This window comes from Entelurus aequoreus, linkage group LG13 (genome assembly GCF_033978785.1).
Source record: "Entelurus aequoreus isolate RoL-2023_Sb linkage group LG13, RoL_Eaeq_v1.1, whole genome shotgun sequence".
NCBI lineage: Eukaryota > Metazoa > Chordata > Actinopteri > Syngnathiformes > Syngnathidae > Entelurus > Entelurus aequoreus.
The window spans coordinates 51,144,567-51,172,085 of record NC_084743.1 but is presented as its reverse complement, the minus strand read 5'-3'; positions in this window follow the sequence as shown (position 1 = coordinate 51,172,085).

Below are 27,519 nucleotides of genomic sequence, written 5' to 3'. Positions count from 1 at the left end.
TTCTTGTGAATGACCAGATTCGCTGACAGGTGCACTAAATAATAAACTCAGCACACTTGAAATTGATATGAGTTTAGAGTGCATGTGCATGAGGACTGTCATTGCTGCTATGTGTCTGCAGCATAGCGTAACTTTAGGGGTAGCAATCTTGCAGGTTGAAGCTAAACAAACAACAAGGTAGGAAAGAAAAGAATAAAGTATGCAGCAAAAATGAAGAAAAATCACTACCAGCAGTCCAGGACAGACCTCTGCCAAGTCAATCAATCTTAAATTGGATCAACACCTTCAAACATATGACACTTGTGTCATATGTGTGACCTTTATTTTTGGATACTTTCATTATTTTTGAAGCACCAGCATGTAAAGGCTTCTTCCATGGTCCATTTACCAATGCAACAAACATGTTTTAAAGTACTGGTAGTAAACAAGTTGACTTTTATATGCTTATTTATGTTTTATGGCATCCATTAAACCATATCCAATTTTATTTACAATCCGTAAAATATGTGAAAAATATGTCTAAACATCACAAAATGCCACAAATTCAGTCAGCCATTTTGAATATTCCGCATATCTTCAGCAATTTTCCTAGATCTACGTCACTGCATGAACACTTCTGCACTCGGACAATGTTGTCAGATCAGTCATACTGGAAATACGCGAACATGGAAAGGGATGTGCTGTTTATCATTCACAATCTTTATGCAAGACAAGAACACAAACGTTTGGCTTTTTTCATGCATTCCGTAAATAAATAGATAACAGTTGAGTCAACAGATCGAGGGTCCTCTATTGCAGGGTTCCCCAACTTTTTTTCCACCAGGGACCGGTTTAATGTATGCATTATTTTCTACTGTACGTGTGGCAGATAAAAACAGCAAAAAAATTATCTTTTGGCTACAATCTGGCACATTAACATTGTAAATGTCCATTAATGTGCATTGTCCCATGTACTATAACAAAGGAGTAATATACACTACCGTTCAAAAGTTTGGGGTCACATTGAAATGTCCTTATTTTTGAAGGAAAAGCACTGTAGTTTTCAATGAAGATAACCTTAAACTAGTCTTAACTTTAAAGAAATACACTCTATACATTGCTAATGTGGTAAATGACTATTCTAGCTGCAAATTTCTGTTTTTTGGTGCAATATCTACATAGGTGTATAGAGGCCCATTTCCAGCAACTATCACTCCAGTGTTCTAATGGTACAATGTGTTTGCTCATTGGCTCAGAAGGCTAATTGATGATTAGAAAACCCTTGTGCAATGATGTTCACACATCTGAAAACAGTTTAGCTCATTACAGAAGCTACAAAACTGACCTTCCTTTGAGCAGATTGAGTTTCTGGAGCATCACATTTGTGGGGTCAATTAAACGCTCAAAATGGCCAGAAAAAGAGAACTTTCATCTGAAACCCGACAGTCTATTCTTGTTTATAGAAATGAAGGCTATTCCACAAAATTGTTTGGGTGACCCCAAACTTTTGAACGGTAGTGTACATCTATTAATAAGCTTATTAGTGTTTAGTGGGACAGGCGAAAGTTAAGTTGGAGAAAATGCGTTAGTTCATAAATTAAATTGTGTTTCTGTGCGGCCTGTTAGCAAATGCGTCACGGACCGGTACCGGTCCCCGGACCGGTGGTTGGGAACCACTGCTCTATTGCACCCTTTAAAAAACCTCCAGAAACAATCCTTCAGTTACATGTCGTGACCTGAAAATTAACCAAATATGAATGATATTGTTATTATAAGCTCTAACGCAGACGGCCTATTTTACGCTGCTGTTGTTGACACACTATAAGTCAATTCTAGATTATAATTCATGCATCTCTCACTAGGTAGTAGACAAATGTGGTCATTTATTGCTCACAATTTTTTTAAAGAAGTGATGCAAGTGGACAGTCAAAGAAGAAGTAGTAACAGGCCAAACATACACTGTTATCAAAAAATAAGGATCATGATACAGTGATTGTGTAATCGACAATGGAAGCAACAAAAATATGCATCAAGATGTGCATTAATTAAATAACACAAAACGTAAATGGGCAGCACGGTGGAACAGGGGTTAGTGCATGTGCCTCACAATAAGAAGGTCCTGAGTAGTCCTGAGTTCAATCCCGGGCTTGGGATCTTTCTGTGTGGAGTTTGCATGTTCTCCCCGTGACTGCGTGGGTTCCCTCCGGGTATTCCGGCTTCCTTCCACCTCCAAAAGACATGCACCTGGGGATAGGTTGATTGGCAACACTAAATTGGCCCTAGTGTGTGAATGTGAGTGTGAATGTTGTCTGTCTATCTGTGTTGGCCCTGTGATGAGATGGCGACTTGTCCAGGGTGTACCCCGCCTTCCGCCCGAATGCAGCTGAGATAGGCTACAGCACCCCCCCGCGACCCCAAAAGGGACAAGCGGTAGAAAATGGATGGATGGATGGAAAACATAAATGGACAGACAGCATTACAAAATACAAAACCCAAAACCAGTGAAGTTAGCATGTTGTGTAAATCGTAAATAAAAACAGAATACAATGATTTGCAAATCCTTTTCAACTTATATTCAATTGAATAGACTGCAAAGACAAGATATTTAATGTTCGAACTGAGAAACTTAATTTTTTTTTTCAAATAATCATTAACTTAGGCAGCAACACTTTCCAAAAAAGTTGGCACAGGGGCATTTTTACCACTGTGTTACACGTCCTTTCCTTTTAACAACACTCAGTAAACGTTTGGGAACTGAGGAGACCAATTTTTGAAGCATTTCAGGTGGAATTGTTTCCCATTCTTGCTTGATGTACAGCTTAAGTTGTTCAACAGTCCGGGTTCTCCATTGTGGTATTTTAGGCTTCATAATGCGCCACACATTTTCAATGGGAGACAGGTCTGGACTACAGGCAGGCCAGTCTAGTACCCGCACTCTTTTACTATAAAACCACGCTGTTGTAACACGTGGCTTGGCATTGCCTTGCTGAAATAAGCAGGGGCGTCCATGATAACGTTGCTTGGATGGCAACATATGTTGCTCCAAAACCTGTATGTACCCATCAGCATTAATAGTACCTTCACAGATGTGTAAGCTACCCATGTCTTGGGCACTAATACACCCCCATACCATCACTGATGCTGGCTTTTGAACTTTGCGCCTAAAACAATCCGGATGGTTCTTTTCCTCTTTGTTCCGGAGGACAATTTGCTCACACATTTGTTCACAAAGTGGTGACCCTCGCCCCATCCTTGTTTGTGAATGACTGAGCATTTGATGAAAGCTGCTTTTATACCCAATCATGGCACCCACCTGTTCCCAATTAGCCTGTTCACCTGTGGTATGTTCCAAATAAGTGTTTGATGAGCATTCCTCAACTTTCTCAGTCTTTTTTGCCACTTGTGCCAGCTTTTTTGAAACGGGTTGCATGCATCAAATTCCAAATGAGATAATATTTGCAAAAAATAACGTTTTCCATTTCGAACATTAAGTATCTTGTCTTTGCAGTCTATTCAACTGAATATAGGTTGAAAAGGATTTGCAAATCATTGTATTCTTTTTGTATTTACCATTTACACAACGTGCCAACTTCAATGGTTTTGGGTTTTGTAATTTAATAACTGTAAGAAAAAAATTATTATTCAATATTCTCTATTCATAATTCGAGTTTTCCACTCTTGGCAGTGTAATCACAATAAAATGTATACAAAGCTGTAACAATATAACATTGCAAAGAAATATACAGTATAGAGAACATTTTAAAATGTAAAAAAAGCATACTGTATAATGTTTGTAAAAGACAACTGTGCTAACACTGCCAATGTGCAAACATACAGTATGAGGTAAATGTATTAAATAAAATGTTCATAACATTTAGTTTTTAAATGGAGATGCTGTTTTGTTTGCAAAATAAAAGAAACAATGGTATCGATACTTGTTGGATTGTACCATACATTGCATTTTTTATGATTTTTAACCCCTTAAATATATTCGCGGATATAACGGCAATTCGATCTTAGAGAAAATTCCATGCAACCACAAGACAACCATGTCCAGTTAATGCTGATATTTGTTCTTTGCTGATCCACTGTAGAACATCAATGATACTGCTGAGCTTTGCTGAACTTGAGTCTTGTAGTTGCAATTTTGCAGTCTGTCATTGTTGTGGTGCCGCACGGTGGCCTTGTGGTGAGTCTCGCAGTCTGGAAGTCCTGGTTGGTATCTCTGTCCGAACATCTTTGAGTGGAGTTTGTATTACATGTGTGGATTTACTACATGTTCTTCTTATATCCCCAAAACATGCATGGTAGACTAAATTGTCCATACATGTTAATGGTTGTGTGTCCATACTGCATGATGTATCATGGTATGTACTGGTGAGCAAGAATTATATTTTGTCGTAAAATTTTCAGAGATGTCCGGATCCCGATCATGGGATCAGATCGGTGGCTGATATTTGCTTTTACTGACTGATCTGCTAATGAGCTGCCAAGCTCAAACGATGTTTACCGCCAGGGTCGTAACTAGAATTTAACAAATACAGAGGTTAAAAATTGGTGGAGCTTTGAAAGGCTGAAATCAGCACTATATAAATAATATTACCTTGAGCAACACAGGGAATTTCCAGAATAACAAAAGCTTTCATTGAAGTAGTTATAATATCCAACATCTTTGATCATCAGCATGATTTTGTAACAGTCCACTTTTTGGCCGAGTCATACCCAAGACTATTAAAAAAATGGGACCCATTACCTCCCTGCTTGGCACTCAGTATCAAGGGTTGGAATTGGGGGTGAAATCACCAAAATTATTCCCGAGCGCAGCCACTGCTGTTGCTCACTGCTCCCCTCACCTCCCAGGGGGTTGGACAAGGGGATGGGTCAAATGCAGAGGGTAATTTCACCACACCTTGTGTGTGTGTGTGTGACTATCAGTGGTAATTTAACTTTAACTTTTATTAATATGCTGAAGTTTTTAACATCATTAAAACCTAACTAAATGTTCAACAATGAGTGGGAAGCAAACCCCCAAAGTTGTGTTTTGCAACTGGGTATTAATTACGGCCACCACGAGAGCTACCACAAATATCTAACTGAACTATGTTCTCATATTCATATCAGTGACAGAGCACGATGTGGCCAGGAATACGCTTGGGGTAAAACCATTTTATGATGCGCCTTGTCATCCAATAATTAAGATTTTAATGTGCTTCTTTGCACAAAGCGCCCCGCTCAACGGACCGCGAAGACCTACGCGCGGCTAAGTTTAGGGCAGGCGGGCTTGATCTCTGTGAGCAGACAATCATGGCCACCAGCAGCGAGAACGATTCGGACCGAGAAAGCGACGATTACCCCATTAGGATGAAAGATTTGTGGATGAGGAAAGTGAGAGTGAAGGATTAGAGGGCAGTGGAAGCGATTCAGATAGGGAATATGCGGTGAGAGGCAGGTGGGACCTGATATTCAGCTGGGAATGACTAAAACAGTAAATAAACACAAGACATATATATACTCTATTAGCCACAACACAACCAGGCTTATATTTAATATGCCACAAATTAATCCGCATAACAAATACCTCCCCCCTCCCGTCCATATAACCCACCAATACAACTCAAACACCCGCACAATACACTCAATCCCACAGCCCAAAGTACCGTTCACCTCCGTAAAGTTCATACAGCACATATATTTCCCCAAAGTTACGTACGTGACATGCACATAGCGGCACGCACGTACGCGCAAGCGATCAAATGTTTGGAAGCCAAAGCTGCGTACTCACGGTAGCGCGTCTGCTATCCAACTCAAAGTCCTCCTGGTTGTGTTGCTGCAGCCGGTTGCTAATACACCGCTTCCCACCTACAGCTTTCTTCTTTGCTGTCTTCATTGTTCATTAAACAAATTGCAAAAGATTCACCAACACAGATGTCCAGAATACTGTGGAATTTTGCGATGAAAACAGACGACTTAATAGCTGGCCACAATGGTGTCCCAATATGTCCGCTACAATCCGTGACGTCACGCGCAAACGTCATCATACCGAGACGCTTTCAGCAGAGTATTTCGCGGGAAATTTAAAATTGCACTTTACTAATCTAACCTGGCCATATTGGCATGTGTTGCAATGTTAAGATTTCATCATTGATATATAAACTATCAGACTGCGTGGTCGGTAGTAGTGGGTTTCAGTAGGCCTTTAAATATGATTGGATTTTGTTTCTGTCAACTTCTTTGTCTCGTATATATACTTTTAGGAACATGTCAGTTACTTTATTTATAAATGGTTGATTTATATAGGCTAGTAAGGTAAAGTTTTGTACCTGACAAGTTTCGGCTACCTTGCTTCTGCAGCCTTCATCAGAGGTGTCACGTGATGTTAGCGTGACGTCATTTACTTGTTTTATCGTCTTAGTCAACGTGCCAAAAAAGGAATGGCTAGGCCTGCTACACTGAGCAGAATGACACAAGAAGCTAACCGCTAAAGCTTTGATGTAAGGTAGGGGTGATCCATCCAGATGTTGATACTATTGATATCAGTGTAATATCAATAAATGAACGATACAAAAGTGCTTAGATCAATATTTGTCTTTTCCTTGGTTTTTTTATTATGACATATTCGTTTTTTGTGTCATTTTGTTATTATTTACAAAAACAAAACCCATTGATTGATTGATTGAGACTTTTATTAGTAGATTGCACAGTGCAGTACATATTCCGTACAATTGACCACTAAATGGTAACCGCCAAATACTTTTTTCAACTTGTTAAAGTCGGGGTCCACATCCAAGTCATTAGAATAGTAGCTTTTTTCTTTTGTTCAGTTATTGAGAAGTAGCCACTAGAATTAGTTAAAAACGTTGTATATAGCAGTCATTAGCACACATTTAATACATCATCTGATTCACAACAATAGTAGCACATTCTAAATGTAATAAGATACGCTTTGTAAAAATGTGTTACTGTGTTTACTTTAGTTACTTGTTGTAAAACATTTTCAGTTCTATACTCTTTGTTTAAAGAATCGGATCGGAATTTGAAAATGGGATCGGATCTGATACAAAAAAAAAAAAGGTTTGAGATTGTTGACCAAAAATGTTCAGTAAAATAATGTATAATTTAATGTTAGTGATATATTTTCACAACTTCCCTACATATTTAAATACGATGATTCCAAAAAGGTCTCACATCAATTCACCCTTCTGTAAATTAAGTACATGTATTGTGTTAAAATGAGCAGGTAAGTTTGAGATTGTGGGCACATTCCCCACTGTAACGAAGAAACCAAACCACTGTGTCCTCCAGTCAATCCAACACTTCCCTCTGGGGAGTCTGCAATAAAAACAAATCAGGACCCAAGCGGTCAAATGCATCACTGGGACTGCCCGATTATTTTTACCTAACACAGGAAAGAGTCCACTCATAATAAACCCAGGGCGAGGCGCTGACAGATCGTGTTAACCCCAATCTAAATGAAAGAGTAGGAAGTTCTTCTAGGATGTTTAGCACAGGCCGAATGTTTTATTGTAGCGTATCAACTTCTTATTGGAACTCATAACTTCATGAATCCAGCTGTTTATTCTGTGGTAAGAGGGTGTGACCCCATGTCTTGTCTTTGCTAGGCTGGTTGGAATCCTGCATGGCCATCTCCGCCACCGGTGTCTGAATGTGTTTGCGAATGCTCTTAAATGACCTTGACATAATCCAAAGTGCAATGAAAGCCCCCAGATGCTCACGTATGTTTGCTCAGTCTAATGCTATACCAGCTACATCAACAGTAATTTTAGCCGCACCGAGTCACTGACAGATGTTACGTGTGCAAAGGTAGGTCAATCATACTGGATTCTGGCCAGCATGTGGTCACAATATGTGTTGACAGAGCATTGTATGATAACTTTGGAAAGCAGGTTACAGGTCCGACTCGAGCGGTCCACATCTCACTGATGGATCAATCAACACCTCATTGGATAGCAAACCCGGGATGTTGAAATCTATTAAAAATCATAACTCCTATAATTAGGACCAACTGTCACAGACATAGGGCTGGATTTATCCAGATCTCAAATAAAAATTGCACGTTCTATCGGTGAGTGCAAAAGAAGTGCAGATGCCCTATTAAAACAGTTTTTGTGTACTACCCACTGTTATCTATTGCATCGTGCGCCAACCCGTGGCATTTTGCTGCGTTGTGGAACATGACGCACACAATTTGCGTCACCTGTCCACTTTTTCATAGAGCAGTTTTGTCCTCTGCACTTTTTAACTTCGAACAAATAATGTTATGCTATTGAATGGAGACAAGTCAAACACTAGCACCAGGCGGAATAGTGCCGCTCAGGCTGTGAGGCTTGTCTCTTTAGACCGCCCACAAGCTAATGGCTTTCCTTCTTGCCAATGTGACAATGATTGAATTAGATAAATAAATGAATCAAACTTTATTTATAAAGCGCTTTTCATACATAAAAGGAATGCAACACAAAGTGCTCTACAGATTTGAAAACAAGCATGCAGAAGCTGACTAATCATCAGTCAGTTGCAAGATAAGAGTGAGTTGACCTCCACATGGCAATATGAATTACAAACAAGTAAAACATACAGTAGGAAGGGGATTCATTAGGCTCCATACGTTGCGGTTTACCAGACACATAACACGTGACAAATTGGGGAGTTGTACTATCCAGTGTGTTGAATATCTTAAAATGTGTTTTGTGGCAATTCCAAATTTGACCACAGAGTCAGTTGCTATGACGAGTGACACTTTCTATACTTTTCAGCAGACTGCATTGCAAAATGATTAGCCCCCTCTCCTCCTCTCAGAGGAGATCCACCCAGGAATGGGGCCATATGAATCCGGCCAAATGTATTAACGTCACACTGGCCTATAGCTATTGTTCTAATGAGAGCCCATTAGGAAATGGACTGATTCCCTCTCTGAGAGCTCAAACCAATTTCCTGTGCCTTGTGGACTCCTTTGATGAAGGCTGGTAGTGAGAGGCTGCGTGTGCCACTGGGTCGCCAAGGTGACGGGACATCCTGGCAGGATAAACAGGATGTGAGGCTAAGTTAAGTAAAGAGTCTGATTAGAACCCCCTTGCAGTCTGATAAGAATGGCACTCAGCGGTGGTTGGATGCTTGCAAGTATGTCATTTGTGGAGCAGTAATGGGACTTTGTCATTAATAATCAGTCAAATCAGCACTTTTGGTCAGCTCCTCTTTAGAGACACCCTCCAAATACTGACAGTTTTGCAGATTTTCTATGGAATTAAGGTCCTGTTCATCAGCTCTTTTTCTTTCTTCCATTCATTCATCCAGCCATCTTCTTCCACTTGTCCAAAGTCGGGATGCGGGTGCAGCAACCTAAGCAAGGAAGCCAGGACTTACCTCTCCCCAGCCCATTTGTCCAGCTCCTCTCGGGGGTTCTCGAGGCGTTCCCGTATTTCCCGAGTTTATAAACATAACATGAATTTTAAAAAAGGAAAAAAAGATTTTGTGACAGTAAAAAAATATTGATGTATTCATAGTAGTATCGACTAAATACGCTCTTGTACTTGATATCATTACAGTGGATGTCAGGTGTAGATCCACCCATGGCATTTGTTTACATTCATGTCTTAAAGCACTTCTTCCTGAGGGCGTTTCAGTGTTATAGCTCACCTTTATCTTTAGTTTTTAGGCCAAAATGCATCCGTTCTTCTTTTTCTCTCTACACACCTTGTCTGCTTGTAAGTACTCCATGATTGTGCGCTGCCGAACACGCTCCACTGCTCATAAAACCAGCAATGTCATGACGTGACGACGCGCCATCATGCCCGAAAAAAAAAAAAGAAAAAAAATGGGGAACTGGTACTTTTCAAATAGAGTATAGTACCGTTTTTGATTAATTAGTACCGCAATACTATACTAATACCGGTATATTCTACAACCCTAATTAGAAGTATTTTAAAATAGGAATTTACTTTTTAATTACCCTCTAGATCAGGGGTCGGCAACCCGCGGCTCTAGAGCCGCATGCGGCTCTTTAGCGCCGCCCTAGTGGCTCTCTGAAGCTTTTTCAAAAATGTATGAAAAACGGAAAAAGATGAGGGGGAAAAAAATACATTTTTTGTTTTAATATGGTTTCTGTAGGAGGACAAACATGACATAAACCTCCCTAATTGTTATAAAGCACACTGTTTATATTAAACATGCTTCACTGATTCGAGTATTTGGCGAGCGCCGTTTTGTCCTACTAATTTTGGCGGTCCTTGAACTCACCTTAGTTTGTGTCCATGTATAACTTTCTCCGACTTTCTAGGACGTGTTTTATGCCACTTCTTTTTCTGTCTCATTTTGTCCACCACACTTTTAACGTGCGTGAATGCACAAAGGTGAGTTTTGTTGATGTTATTGACTTGTGTGGAGTGCTAATCAGACATATTTGGTCACTGCATGACTGCAAGCTAATCGATGCTAACATGCTATTTAGGCTAGCTGTATGTACATATTGCATCATTATGCCTCGTTTGTAGCTATATTTGAGCTCATTTAGTTCCCTTTAAGTCATCTCAATTCAATGTATATCTCATGACACACTATCTGTATGTAATATGGCTTTTAATGTGTTGCGGCTCCAGACAGATTTGTTTTTGTATTTTTGCTCAAATATGGCTCTTTCAACATTTTGGGTTGCCGACCCCTGCTCTAGATCAATGGTCCCCAACCTTTTTGTAGCCGGTCAACGCTTGAAAATTAGTCCCACGGACGGGGGGTGAGGTGAAATTAAAAAAAAAAAAAAAAACATTTTTTTTTTTTTTTTTTTCATAAAGAAATACAATCATGTGTGCTTACGGACTGTATCCCTGCAGACTGTATTGATATATATTGATATATAATGTATATATTGTGTTTTTTATGTTGATTTAATAAAAAAAAAAATATATATATTTTTTTAATTCTTTTTTTTAATTTCTTGTGCGGCCCGGTACCAATCGGTCCGCCCGGTACCAATCGGTCCGGTGGTATGGGATCACTTCTCTAGATAGATACCTGGAGGTTAGGGCTTCTTTAAAGGCGATCATTTTTTAAACGCATGATTAACGAGCATGCGTCCTGATTCCTTTTTGACCTTTGCTGTAACAGCGTCGTTCAGTTGCTGTTGAGCCTCAAGCTGGAAAACAGAGAACAGAAATGGACAAAGAAAGGGGGACATTTTGGAAGTCTCAGATCCAAAGCCGGACAAGACAAGAATATTTTATCTTCATGTCAGGTTCAAACACTGATGACATCTATTAAACAGACGAGAAGCAAGGAATCATGCAGAGACAGACTTCAATTTGGCTCAATTGAGGAGAGATGTTTTTTGGGCTGTACTCTAGTTACAGATCCAAACTACACTCTAAAGTCCCGCCCTCGTGCTTCCTCTATTTATTTGGGAAGTCCCTGGTTACATCACTGAAGCTGTCGCTGAGGGAAGGGGGTAATCTCGACAGCCCCAGTTAGACACTATGTATGACTATTAATGAAATGCAAATGTGTTGATACTCGTGATATCGCCCTGTCTCTGCTCTGTCTGCGTCACGGCACTCGATGTTCCCTTGGCAGTCAGCAGGCAGATTCAGGGTCTGAAAACACTGATAAGAGACGACTTGCTTTGCACAGATAGAAAAAGTACAACTTCAGCACAATTGATAATAACTATAGCAACGGCCCTTAAGCATAAGAGTTGTGTGATAATATATACATAATTATTCTAACACTTCAGTCGCCGTGAGACGACATCATTGAAGCGAACGCCTACTGGTGCGCTTTGCCGCTTGTAAAGAGGAGAGTCACGTCTGTGTTTACATTACAGTGGAGTGCATTAATAACATAACATGGAGATTTTTCCTCTCACCGCTTTAGTAAGATGGAATAAGAGCTCAGCAGAAAAAACGACGGTAGAGAGGAAGGCTAGTGTCACTTTTATCTGAGACTTTTGGCAAAACATGTGGAGACACCTCTTCTCATACACAAACACATCACTTACACATACACATCACATTTCGGCTTCACAATAACAACGCTACGCGTCACATCCAATCAAACTACGAAAACAATGAAAAACCGTCTGACATTACGACCGTGCTTTGTCAAAGGCGTTTTGTAATGTAATCTGTGATATTTCTACCGAAACAAATATTTTATGGATGATTGAAATAAAGTTTGTTTTCTTTTATTACCTTTTCTGATTGATAGCCCGCAATTATAGAATATTTAGCAGGCTGAATATTACATTTTATTAATAAACAGAGAAGGTTAAAACATTGCCATGTCGAGATATGAACACCATTAACTTGTACAACATTTAATGTACACAATATCAGAAGCATTTATCCAGGTAGAAATATCACAGATTACATTATCAAACATCTTTGGCAATCACACCATGACCGTACCAATCCACATTTGGTGCAGTGGAAGGCTCAGACTCCCAAAATGCAACACGGAACGACACAGGAGGTCCTTCATACCGACAGCCATCAGACTGTATAATGCATAAGTTCCTTCTTGACTGCACTTAAATGTAGAGTATATGTAGTATATGTCGAATATATTTATATTATTTATATATTATATATATAATATATTATATATATTATATTATTTATTATTATTATTGTCTATTGTGAGCAAACTGTGGTGCTGAATTTCCCCCAGGGATCAATAAAGTACTTTCTATTCTATTCTATTCTATTAACGCATGAAACTGGTATCTAAACAGGGTGTAGCTCCTCTCCTCTGAATGCAAGGGCTCCTACAGTAGGAATACAAACGCAAAGCGTGTGTATGTCCTATTTTTGTTGAGCTGTTTAAAAAAAGCATAATGTTTAAAAAAAAAAACATTTTGTTAAAGCAAACTAATTGTCCAGTCATAAAAACTTGAAAATGTTCTGTTTAGGGTACACTCATTAATGACGAAAAATGTCATTTTTTATTTAATAGCAATTAATTTTGAGTCATGTATGAACAAACTACGATTAGTCGTGATTAAATATTTAAATCGTTAGACAGCCCTACTGGAGATACATAGTAGATTTATTCATCTTTGTGGGTATTTCATTACTGCTGTGCTCTATCGCTAGAGCTACTGTGGCATTTTCCCACCTTCCACCTAATCCAGGAGTTTGGGATACCAGTAGTCAATAGTATTGTAAAACACCAGAGAAGGTCTTTTGTTAACCCAACTATCGCTCATCTCTTTATTATCACACTCCTGTCCTCCCTCCTGAGACCTTGGGCTCATTATCAGACCTAGCACCTGTGTGCACACAAAGAGGACTCTCTGGATCATGGAGGTTACAAAATGAAAACAAATGATAGAGTGTGAATTAAATATTTGGTGCAAAATTAAAATTTGGATCTAACTTAAAACGTCCACGTTCTAGTTGGTCAGCACTAATAACCAGTTCGACTAAGACACTCATTAGCTATTGTTACGTATCGTTACCTTTGAAGTCACAAACCTGATATAACGTATATGTTAATGCTAGTTTTGAGTAGAAACAGGCGTAAATTGGTTCCATAGCTGGGTTGCAATCACGTGACCTAAAGGCACATCTGGGCACTTCCAGGTTTCAGGCAACGGTCTACAGTCCCATTAGGCTACTGTTTATTTACTTGAATCAGTGCAGATTTGGGCGTATTTTGAAAGGTTTAGAGGCAAATATTTAAACCATTTATCATCGCCAAAAGGTTACTGCTCGCTACGACCTGACTTCATTTGACACTAAAGGTATTTAGAGAAGAAAAGATTGGAGGCACATCATGTCTTTACATCTGACGGGTCCACAAATTAAACATTTATTGGCCAAAGACAAAGTTGGACTTACTCGTGCATCGGTAGGTAGTGTATATGATTGACATAACGAGTGCCGGGCTGCTGAGATCGTGTTGCTAATGAGAAAAAGGACAAGTTTGTTTGCAGTTGATTTCCTGCTACAAATATTAGTCTCATCTACACTTCATGTCTGCAGTTGTTTTTATGGTGTGAAGTTCATAATTTGTCTCATTATTTAGCTGTTGTACAGATATTTTGCTGTTTAGTCTACGAGAAATGTATTAAGCTAGTTTATTAATACTATTAAGGATTAGTTGTAACGATACCAATATTTTGGTACCGGTACCGGTACTAATATTATTTTGATACTTTTCGGTACTTTTCCAAATAAAGAGCACCACAAAAAATTGCATTATTGGCTTTATTTTACCAAAAAATCTTAGGGTACATTAAACATATGTTTCTCATTGCAGTTAAGTCCTTAAATAAAATAGTGAACATACTAGACAACTTGTCTTTTAGTAGTAAGTAAACAAACAAAGGCTCCAAATTTAGCAGCTGACATATGCAGTAACATATTGTGTCATTTATCATTTTATTATTTTGTCAAAATTATTAAGGACAAGTGGTATGAAATTAATTATTATTCTACTTGTTCATTTACTGTTAATATCTGCTTACTCTCTCTTTTAACATGTTCTATCTACACTTCTGATAAAATGTAATAATCACTTATTCTTCTGTTGTTTGATACTTTACATTAGTTTTGGATGATACCACAAATTTGGGTATCAATCCAATACCAAGTAGTTACAGGATCATACATTGGTCATATTCAAAGTCCTCATGTGTCCAGGGACATATTTCCTGAGTTACATTTTTAAAAAACGAAAGAAGATGTTGAATCCAAAAAATATCGACGTAATAGTAGTATCAACTAGATACGTGCCTGTCCCTGATAATCACCTTGGTGTGCCGGCTGGGGCAGTACCTATCTGTAACCATTCGTAGTGGGCAGAGCCTGGCGGCAAAAACCGCTCCTCGCCATCATCAATCTGACTGTCAAACAATTTTTTTATTGAGGGCCGCATTGCAGTTATGGTTGCCCTCAGAGGGGCCACGTGTAACAGTGAATCAATATGATTATAAACATATAACAGCCTTGTTACACAATTTGCTAAGGCAACTGTTTTTTATTGTTATATTTTTTGTAGATTGATGGATAACTTGCTTTGAAATCATAAGTCAATATGACAAGCAGATATTTAAGTGTTTTATTTATTAATTTATTTATTTATTTTGTATTATTAAATCCAACAAAATAATACACAATACCACCATAATAATACAATTCCAGAGCAATTGAGGACACACAGACATGACAAAAAACAATCCAAAAGTAGTCAAACAAAAATGAATAATAACAACAGTATCAATATTAATAAGAATTCCAACATAGCAGTGATTACAAATCCCTCATTTACATTTTCATCACAGCCATTTATAAAAAATAAAAACATCTGAAAAATGAACAATAGTGTCACCTTACACCTGCATCACATCTCATAAGCTTGACAACACCCATCCATGCATCCATTTTCTACCACATGTCCCTTTCGGGGTCGCGGGGGGTGCTGGAGTCTATCTCAGCTGCATCCGGGCGGAAGGCGGACTACACCCTGGACAAGTCGCCACCTCATCGCAGGGCCAACACAGATAGACAGACAACATTCACACTCACATTCACACACTGGGGACCATTTAGTGTTGCCAATCAACCTATCCCCAGGTGCATGTCTTTGGACACATATTGTCCTATATTTTCAACAAAGATAAAATAAGTCCTATTTTAGGTTCATATAATAGTTAGAACTAATTCAAATAATGGATCCCATATTCCTGTATATGACTCATTATTAGCTTATGTATACCAGTCAGTATGAGTTGGACTATAAACATTTATCCATTTTTTTAGTAGTACTCTTTTTGTTATTATGCATATTGAAAGAAATGCATTTTTACTCTTTGATGACAAGTTATTAAAGGCCTACTGAAATGATTTTTTTTTAATTTAAACGGGGATAACAGATCCATTCTATGTGTCATACTTGATCATTTCGCGATATTGCCATATTTTTGCTGAAAGGATTTAGTAGAGAACATCGACGATAAAGTTCGCAACTTTTGGTCGCCGATAAAAAAAGCCTTGCCTGTACCGGAAGTAGCGTGACGTCGCAGGTTGAAAGGCTCCTCACATTTCCCCATTGTTTACACCAGCAGCGAGAGCGATTCGGACCAAGAAAGCGACGATTACCCCATTAATTTGAGCGAGGATGAAAGATTTGTGGATGAGGAACGTAAGAGTGAAGGACTAGAGTGCAGTGCAGGACGTATCTTTTTTCGCTCTGACCGTAACTTAGGTACAAGGGCTCATTGGATTCCACACTTTCTCCTTTTTCTATTGTGGATCACTGATTTGTATTTTAAACCACCTCGGATACTATATCCTCTTGAAAATGAGAGTCGAGAATGCGAAATGGACATTCACAGTGACTTTTATCCCCACGACAATACATCGGCGAAGCACTTTAGCTACGGAGCTAACGTGATAGCATCGGGCTTAACTGCAGATAGAAACAAAAGAAATAAACCCCTAACTGGAAGGATAGACAGAAAATCAACAATACTATTAAACCCTGGACCTGTAACTACACGGTTAATGCTTTCCAGCCTGGCGAAGCTTAACAATGCTGTTGCTAACAACGCCATTGAAGCTAACTTAGTTACGGGACCTCACAGAGCTATGCTGAAAACATTAGCTATCCACCTAAGCCAGCCAGCCCTCATCTGCTCATCAACACCCTTGCTCACCTGCGTTCCAGCGATCGACGGAGCGATGAAGGACTTCACCCGATCATCGATGCGGTCGGCGGCTAGCGTCGGATAGCGCGTCTGCTATCCAACTCAAAGTCCCCCTGGTTGTGTTGCTGCAGCCAGCCGCTAATACACCGATCCCACCTACAGCTTTCTTCTTTGCAGTCTTCATTGTTTATTAAACAAATTGCAAAACATTCACCAACACAGATGTCCAGAATACTGTGGAATTTTGCGATGAAAACAGAGCTTTTTGTATTGGATACAATGGTGTCCGAATACTTCTGTTTCAACCATTGACGTCACGCGCATACGTCATTGACGTTTTCAACCTGGAAGTTTAGCGGGAAATTTAAAATTGCACTTTATAAGTTAACCCGGCCGTATTGGCATGTGTTGCAATGTTATAAATAAATAATAAATGGGTTATACTTGTATCTACCTTCAAGGTACTCAAAGTGTTTTGACAGTATTTCCACATTCACCCATTCACACACACATTCACACACACATTCACACACACATTCACACACTGATGGCGGGAGCTGCCATGCAAGGCGCTAACCAGCAGCCATCAGGAGCAAGGGTGAAGTTTCTTGCCCAAGGACACAACGGACGTGACTAAGATGGTAGAAGGTGGGGATTGAACCCCAGCAACCAGCAACCCTCCGATTGCTGGCACGGCCACTCTACCAACTTCGCCACGCCGTCCCCAGATTTCATCATTGATATATAAACTATCAGACTGCGTGGTCGGTAGTAGTGGGTTTCAGTAGGCCTTTAAATTGATTGTTTTTGATAACCAAAAAAAATTAAAAATCCTTGAAACATATTTTATAATGTATAACATGTACAATTGCCTATGCAAAATTTGTCTGTTAAAATTGAAAGAACAAATACATTCAGCCAGAATGTGCTTTTTAAATTTATAGCCTTTTGCTGGCCATTTAAATGATGTGTTGGGCAACATAAATTGATTTGGCAGGCCACATTATGAAGATGTGTCAGGCCACTTAAAAAGATTTGGCTGGCCAAATAAATGATAAACATGATTTGTGGGGGAAGGGGATCACCTTAAAATGATGTGGAGGACCACGATAAATGAAGTGGTGGGCCACATTAGATGAGGCGGTGTGCCACATTTGAATCAAGTGGTGTGCCACTTCAAAATGTATCATATTGAAATTGTATACATGTTGGAAGGATAACTCATAAAATATGGGATGGGCCACATTGAAATGAAGTAGTGGTGTATGATGAAATTATGTGGCGGGCCACAATAAAATTATATGGTGGATCACATAAAATTAAATGTCGGACCACATTAAAATGATGTAGCGGACAACATTAAAATGATACGGCGGGTCACTTGAAATGACGTGGCGGACCTGATTTGGCCTCTGGGCCTTGAGTTTGACACCTGTGCTTCAGCTGCAGAGACAGATACTTAACTGATGGGCGTTGATGAACATATTGATAGCAAATTCATTTTGCTTACACCTTCAGGACGTGGGCGTGGCATGGCCCCGGACTTTGATTTGATGGCTCGCCACACAACCTTTAACAATCAATCCATCATCACTTCGCTTGAAATAATCAGATTGCCTTTCAAACTGATATGAGGGTTGGAGGTCGGGATCTGATCATGACTAGACATTGATATCGACACAAAAATCTCCCCCTTGTGGTGCAAAATTATAACAGTCACAACTTCCTTCCACATGCTCCGATCTTCCTGAAATGTTTGATGGCGGGGTCGTGGCATTGTGAGGGATGTGGCTGCACTGCGTCATATGTGCCCACTGATTTTTTTGTTTTTTGTTTTAGTTTATTATTTCTTCGGTCAGTGGTCAACAAAATAAACAAAAACTAATTTACATCTATAAATTCATAAATTGACAACTTTACAGACCGAAAGGGTTTAGGCTCAAGTGAAGCACTTACTTCGCCGATGTCATGTCTGTGTGATCATGTTTTGTTTTGGTTATGTTCGGTTTGGTTTTTGAACTCTTTGTGCACACTTGTTTGTTTTGTTTCCATGACAACCCATTAGTTTTCACCTGTCCTCATGTCACGCACCTGTCTCACGTTTTGCACTTGCGCACCTGTCACTAATCATGTCGGTATTATTTAAGCTTTCAGTTGCCAGGCAGTCTGTCTGGCGACATTAACTCTGTTTACCTCTGTCCTTTTCATGCCCTGCTAATTCCATCGTTTATGCTTCTTGCCATGCCACGTAAGTTTTTGTTCTGCTCATGTCACAGTAAGTGTTTATTTGTTTCACGTCCATAGTTTTTGCCCAAGTGCTAGTTTTGTTTTCTTAGCCAAGTTTGTACTTCCGCCTTGTGCGCGCCTTTTGTTTCTTTTGTTAGTGTAAAACTAAAAGATGTATTTACCTTCAGGCCAAGTCCAGTCTAGTTGTTTTGCAAGCAATCCACGCAGTAATTTGCGCCGCCAAAGTCCACGTATTGACAGCCGAACCCTATTAACAAAATCAAATACAAGTTGTAGTAAAACCGCGAGACATCAGGCTCTGATCTTGAGCTTCATAGACATGTAAAAAACTTAACACAACATATTACTAAAACACCTTGTACACAGCATTAAAACTGTTCAAAAATATACACAGTAAATACATAGACCAACAATTATGTAATATCCATCTGCACTCATACATGTTGGTTTAACATTTGTACCAATAATATACTATATAAAAACACATATTCTGCCATTAGTATGTATGTATCACATTTAGTTTTGTTGTCATCATCGATCATAGTATAATTGTGTTTATCTTATAGCGATATATTGGAACCCCGAGTTGCACAGGGGTTTGAGGGTCTGTTCACACAATTGTCAATAGTACACACAGACTTAGTACACACAATGCTGGGTTATTTTGATAACCCAATTTATGAGTTGCTAGTGTTGGGTTAAATTTGAGTTATTTTTTATAAAGAGCAACCCATTTTTTGGGTTATGAGGGAATTATTTTAACTCAATTTCTGGGTTTTCAAAATGATGAACCATTTTTGGGTTGTTTTTAAATGAGTAACGCATTTTTGGGTAAAAGGCTTTTTTAAATTAAAAAGTTACTTTTTTCTTGAAGGGAATTTTATTATGGATTAATCTCATTGACATTATTTACAATCACACATCTTATGTATATGGAAATATTTGAGCATGTTGTACAGAACTACTATGACCATACATGGCAATTATTGTAAAAAAAATGTCACTCATATCTTGCTTTTGAGTAGATTTTAATGGAATAAAAATAATCGTGATCAGTAGTTTGGAAGGAGTAGGACAAATCAGCAGTAAAATGTATAATTTTTAACCAACTATTGGATCATGGAGCGCTAAATTGCGGGCATAACCCAACATTGTAGTGAGCATTACTCAACTTTTGTGTTAAATAAATAAAACCCAGTAGTTGGGTTATGAATCAACCAACATTGAGTTAGCATAACTCAACTTTGGGGTTAAATAATTCAACCCAATAGTTTGTTTGGGAATAACCCAACATTGAGTTATCATAACTCAACTTTTTGGTTAAATAATTCAACACACAAGTTTGGTTGAAAAAAATTAACCCAAAATGTTGAGTTAAAATGACTCAAATAAGGGGTTCGTCCTTTTCTGAACCAGCAGTTGGGTTAAAATTGGGTTATTTTTTAACCCAACATTTTTGTGTGTGTAGATCATTCACAACACGGCCACTAATAGTACACACATTTTTGTTTGTTTGCACGCTAGGGATGTAGAGGTAGCTGTCAACAGTCAATATGGTTTCTGGTCCATGACTCAAATACGTCTGTGTGCAACATAAACACAAATAAAAATTCCTATTGTAACGAAATGCACACCCACATAACATGCTAAATGATCGTATTGATTTATATGACATATTTGATATGATATATCATGTAAAAGTTCTGTGTTTTGCACCTGCATGCCATATATAAATGTTCTTTCCTGCTGAGTATAATTGTAATGAATAGAAACACAGTGATGGATCTGTGTGGTCTTTACAAGAAGATGACATAATTGCATTGCACCTTACACTGCAAACATGGTTGACTTGTTTAAGACTTAAAAACAGGTGTTGATAAAAGACTTCCTGCTCTGAGATGTTACAGTACATCATGTTGGATGTGTTCAACCTCTTGTGCTAATTTAAATGCTAATTACAATGCATTTTTTCCACATCTTTATTTCCACAAATTGCATATAGTACCACGACCAGGACAATGGTGGACCAGCTCCATACTCTCGGCAGGGTCCTTGAGGGTGCATGGGAGTTCGCCCAACCAGTCTACATGTGCTTTGCGGACTTGGAGAATGCATTCGACTGTGTCCCCCGAGAAGTCTGGTGGGGAGTGCTCAGAGAGTATGGGTTATCGGACTGTCTGATTGTGGCGGTCTGCTCCCTGTATGATCAGTGTCCGAGCTTGGTCCGCAAAGTCGGAGCTGTTTCCAGTGAGGGTTGGACTCTGCCAAGGCTGCCCTTTGTCACCGATTCTGTTCATAAATTGTATGGACAGAATTTCAAGGTGCAGTCAGAGCGTTGAGGGGATCCAGTTTGGTGGCTGCAGGATTAGGTCTCTACTTTTTGCAGATGATGTGGTCCTGATGGCTTCATCTGGCCAGGATCTTCAGCTCTCACTGGATCCGTTCGCAGCTGAGTGTGAAGTGACTGGGATGAGAAGAAGCACCTCCAAGTCCGAGTCCATGGTTCTCACCTGGAAAAGGGTGGAGCGCCATCTCCGGGTTGGGGAGGAGATCTTGCCCCATATGGAGGAGTTCAAGTACCTCGGACTCTTGTTCACGAGTGAGGGAAGAGTGGATCGTGAGATCGACAGGCGGATCGGTGCGGCATCTTCAGTAATGCGGACGCTGTATCGATCCGTTGTGGAGAAGAAGGAGCTGAGCCGCAAGGCAAAGCTTTCAATTTACCGTTCAATCTACATTCCCATCCTCACATATGGTCATGAGCTCTGGGTTATGACCGAAAGGACAAGATCACGGGTACAAGTGGCCGAAATAAGTTTCCTCCAACGAGTGGTGGGGCTCTCCCTTAGAGATAGGGTGAGAAGCTCTGTCATCTGGGAAGAGCTCAAAGTAAAGCCGCTGCTCCGCCACATCGAGAGGAGCCAGATGAGGTGGTTCGGGCATCTGGTCAGGATGCCACCAGAACGCCTCCCTAGGGAGGTGTTTAGGGCACGTCCGACCGGTAGGAGGCCACGAGGAAGACCCAGGATACGTTGGGAAGACTATGTCTCCCAGCTGGCCTGGGAACACCTCGGGACCCCCCGGCAGGAGCTGGTCGAAGTGGCTGGGGAGAGGAAGGTCTGGGCTTCTCTGCTTAAGCGCAGGAAAATGGATGGATGAATGCATATAGTACCGATAAGAGTACTGATAAATACCGGTATCGATAAGGGTATTGTACCGATACGTTCTTACCTCTATACATTCCTAATGCTCACACTATTTAACACTCCTTTGGATCTTCATCAAGTAACGGAACGTAATCTCAACGATTCTTCAGTATCGCACTTCTCCAGCAGCCAGTACTTAATTGTTTAAGTAACACAGACCCACAACTGCATGACTACCACATGCCAATATTTTCAATCTGACTGGAGTAATTTTCATCTTGGTACTCAACGCTCTCTGGAAGTCTACTGCACCTGTAGGAGGTGACGATGAGGTGATTGAGGGGATCATCACAACATAGAGCTGCTCGTACACGTCCAAGGACAAAGACAACACCTGTGGGTTCATAGGTCAGTGATGGGGTGTTGGGTGGTTGACTTTCTATAGAAGATGTGCGGTTTATGCTTCTGCTCCTCCCCTTACGAACCCTACGGCGTCCAAAATGATCGAACGTACTGTAAGGCCTGTGAACGCTCGGCTTATAGTACATTATAGCCTGCAATGCTCTCTCCCATTTTAAAAGTGTAACAAGAGAGAGAAATGTGTTGAGCGCTCAGACCGTTCTCTCTCTCTGTCTGTGTGTGTGTGTGTGTGTGTGTGTGTGTGTGTGTGTTCTCTCCACGCCACTGCCTTTCCATACAGTCCAGGTGTGCCCTCGGGTCTATTGTCACCCAAATGGTCTTATCGGCCCCTCTTCTCCTTGACAGCTACCTGGTCTTTGATGTCTGGGAAGTCTTTCACTCTTTTTTTCTGTGTGGGTCAACATTCCTGAAGACACACACACACACACACACACATATATACATGCAATAACACACCTGCACGTGCACACACAGACATGAAGAAGCATGTGTGGAAAAAGTCACACACACATGCAAACGCTCAGAGGGGAGAAGAGCAGAGAGGATGAAGGAATAACAAAAGAGGAGGAGAGGAGGGAAGTACAAGTAAACACTGGCTCTATGAAAGGCCCGCACTTCAAGTCAGGGAGTAGTGGCAAGAGTTTGGTAACACTTTGGTATGGGGGACGTATTCTAAGTAACAAATACTTAATTTAGAGTTATTTTGACACTTTTGGAACATATAAGGGTTAGGGTTACTAATAAGCAATCATTCTGAGGTTATTGAGGGAAGACTATTAGTTAATGGCTTAATGGCTGTATATTAAGGCCATGCAGGATAAGGCATTATTAAATACTTAATAATGACTAATTAAGAGCCAATATGTTACTAATTTGCATGTTAATAAGCAACTAATTTATGGTGAATATGTTCCCCATACTAAAGTGTTACCAAATGTTTTAAGTTATATATATATATATATATATATATATATAAAATTAATAATAATTAATAATAATATATATAATTTTTTAACCCAATGCGGCCCCCTAGTCAAAACGTTTGGGGTCCCCTGCTTAAATGTATTGTGCTACTGAGTTAATGTTGCTGATGAATTTTATTTTGTCATTATTTATTGAGTTTATTTTATTTTTCTGTATCAAATGGCACAAAAATAGGTTATATATTAGTTTTTAATTTAACTTTAAATCGTTTCTGCTACAGTATAAAAAAACAATGTTAATAAAGGTTTTTTGTTGTTGTAAGTTGATCTTTATGTAATTTGTATTTTTTTGTTGCTTTTAATGTTAATAGAATACAATGCAGAGGTGTATTTATAGCAATTTTATAGACACGTGAAGCTTGGTTGGTAGAGCCGCCGTGCCAGCAACTTGAGGGTTCCAGGTTTGATCCCCACTTCCGCCATCCTCGTCACTGCCGTTGTGTCCTTGGGCAAGACACTTTACCCACCTGCTCCCACACTAGTTTAAATGTAACTTAGATATTGGTTTTCACTATGTGAAGCGCTTTGAGTCACTAGAGAAAAAAGCTATATAAATATAATCCACTTCACTTCACTTAAACGGCTGAACACAAAAAGGACAAACTTTAGTTTCATCTAAGATGGACTGATGCGAAGTGAAAAAGTGTTCTGTGGTCAGACGAGTCCACATTTCAAATTGTTTTTGGAAACTGTGGATGTTGTGTCCTCCAGAACAATGAGAAAAAGAACCATCCGGATTGTTCTAGGCGCAAAGTTCAAAAGCCAGCATGTGTGATGGTATGGGGGTGTATTAGTGCCCAAGGCATGGGTAACTTACACATCTGTGAAGGCGCCATTAATGCTGAAAGGTACATACAGGTTTTGGAGCAACGTATGTTGCCATCCAAGCAACGTTATCATGGACGCCCCTGCTTATTTCAGCAAGACAATGCCAAGCTACATGTTACAACAGTGTGACTTCATAGTAAAAGAGTGCGGGTACTAGACTGGCCAGACATGTCTCCCATTGAAAATGTGTGGCGCATTATGAAGTGTAAAATACGACAACGGACAATACGACAATGAACAACTTAAGCTGTACATCAAGCAAGAATGGGAAATAATTCCACCTGAAAAGCTTAACAAATTGGTCTCCTCAGTTCCCAAACATTTACTGAGTGTTGTTAAAAGGAAAGGCCATGTAACACAGTGGTAAAAATACCCCTGTGCCAACATTTTGCAACTTTTAAAATTCTAAGTTAATGATTATTTGCAAAAAAAAATTAAGTTTCTCAGTTCGAACATTAAATATCTTGTCTTTGCAGTCTATTCAATTGAATATAAGTTGAAAAGGATTTGCAAATCGTTGTATTCTCTTTTCATTTACAAATTACACAATGTGCCAACCTCACTTTGGGTTTTGTACAAAAAAATTAAAAGTAAAATTGCCTGTTATTGATCAATACACATTTTGAGTAGTTTAATATGTGTATTATCAGATTTAAAGTTGGAAAAAGATAGACATGTAAGTTTATTTTGAGAGAGTTCCAATAAGAGTTATAATGAAGACATCAAAAATGCAAATCTATCTATCCTCCTGAATTCATGCTCAATTAAAACAAAGAGCAGGTTGCACCATTCAAGATAAGTTAAGAATGTGGTGAAAAAAGTAGTAATTTTGACAAACTGTACACAATTATTACTATCACGCTGTAAATACAACAATGTTTTGTCTACTGTGTCACCGCCCCCCTCCTCACGCAGAGTGGCGTGGTTATTTTCTTAGTGCTCCTGATGACTCCTGATGACAGACGACAGACTGTCAGGAGAGTCTCTGATCACCCAAACAGTTTCACCCAGCACACTTTCACTCCTTGTTAAACTCTCTTTTACATACACCGCTTGACTGGCTCACACATCTGGACTTGACGAGTACATGCATTCACCCTTAGAGCAGGGGTGTCCAAAGTGCGGCTCGGGGACCATTTGGGCCCACAGCTCAAATTTTTTTGGCCCGCAAGATATTGTCGGAAAAAAATCCAATAGTAAAAATGTAGGAAAAAGAGCAAAAAGACACAATGTAATGAACATTTTAAAAAACAGACCGCTGAAATGTGGATACTAATAAGGGTGGCCAAACTTTTTCCACCAAGAAAAGGTCAAATTATGCATTTTGATATTTTTTATTTAGTTAAAAACATGCTAATAACAGACATACTATTTATTCAAAACAAAACTTTGTGTCAGTTTTGTGTTATAAGTGAAAAACGTGTATTATCATTAGTAATTAGTATCCAAAAATTAAGCTTTTTCTCATTACATTAGGTAATTTTGCTCTTTTTTTCTACATTTGACTGTTGTATTTTCCCCTGAAAATATTCTGCAGGTTAAAAAAACTGCGGGGTGCAAATAACACTGTGGGTAATCCAGTAATAACTAATAATAAAAACACTTTGTCATCTATAGCATAAAGCTAACAGTACATTTTGTATTAAATATATATAATGTTTAGCATTTTTTTATAACATTTTTTTTTTTTTTTTTTGGACAGCACTTGGAGCATATTTAATTGTTTTTTCAGGTAACTTCATGTTCCACTTTTAGTTGTGTTACTCTGAATAAAATTATATTTGTGTTGTTCAATCCATGTTCTATTTTATCATCCATATTTCATGTTTATATTTGTATTTCACATTCTTCGTATATCACTGGGAAATAATTGTTGCCCAGTTAAAGACGGAAAAGTCCTCAAGAAGTTCATATTTTTTCGTACTTTTCTCCAAAATGAAACAGGTATTGGACAGAAATGTTTGATACTTTGTCTTTGGTAACTGGCAAAAGTATTCTACTGAATCCTCTAAGTCAGGGGCGTCAAACTCATTTTAGATCGGGGGCCACATGGAGAAAAATGTACTCCCAAGTGGGCCGGACTGGCAAAATCACGGCACGATAACTTAAAAATAAAGACAACTTCAGATTGTTTTCTTTGTTTAAAAATAGATCAAGCACATTCTGAAAATGTACAAATCCTAATGTTGTTGGAGGTTTTTTTACACTTACATGTTGCGGTTAATAGTATTCGATCTTTATATGTCGTTACTTATACTTTCTGAATAAATGATGTGATAATGTTCATCAGTCAACTCATTGGAGTTAATTTTCAATCTATCAAGATAAAATTTTTTAGTTTTTTCATTTTCCTCAACTGATGCACTAACATTATGTATTTTTTTTATTTTTATATATGTAGCATAATCTACAAAGATACAAAGAATTTATATTGCGACATCTAGTGGACACATTTAGAACAGCAGTTTCTTTCATTCAAAAATTTCAGCTAATTTTTATACTGAGCAAACTTATCCCGAGGGCCGGATAAAACCTGTTTGCGGACCTGATCTGGCCCACAGGCCGTATATATGACACCCCTTCTCTAAGTAGACTATTCGGGGTAGTCTTTCTGTTCTCTCCTCTCTCAGCTAATCCAAAAATAATTGGGTTAGGATTATTGTTAGATATTATTTATTCGCAACCCCAAAAGGGACAAGCTGTAGAAAATGAATGGATGGATGGATTCTTTGTTTACTTAAATTGGAGAAAATTAGGCTGACGTTGTGTGGTTGTTCTGTAAAATTTCAAGAAGTATGGACTGCTTTCTTAAAATATGTAAAGGAGACTGATCTCCAGTTTGGCCCCGATTGAGACAAGGTTGAATTGTGGATAATTGATGAGCCTTTTGTGTATTGTTGCACCGTGCTGGGGACATTCAGGAGTGCAGTTGTCTGTGACTTTATACCAATATTTTGCCTGTACACACTAGTGTCCCGATACCAATATTTTGGTACCGGTACTTTTCTAAATAAAGGGGACCAAAAAAAATGCATTATTGGCTTAATTTTAACAAAAAACCTTAGGGTATATTAAATATATGTTTCTTATTGCAAGTTTGTCCTTAAATAAAACAGTGAACATACAAGACCATTTTTCTTTCATTAGTAAATAAGCAAACAATGACTCCTAATTTAGCTGCTGACGTATGCAGTAACATATTGTGTCATTTTCCATTCTATTATTTTGTCACAATTATTAAGGACAAGTGGTAGAAAATTAA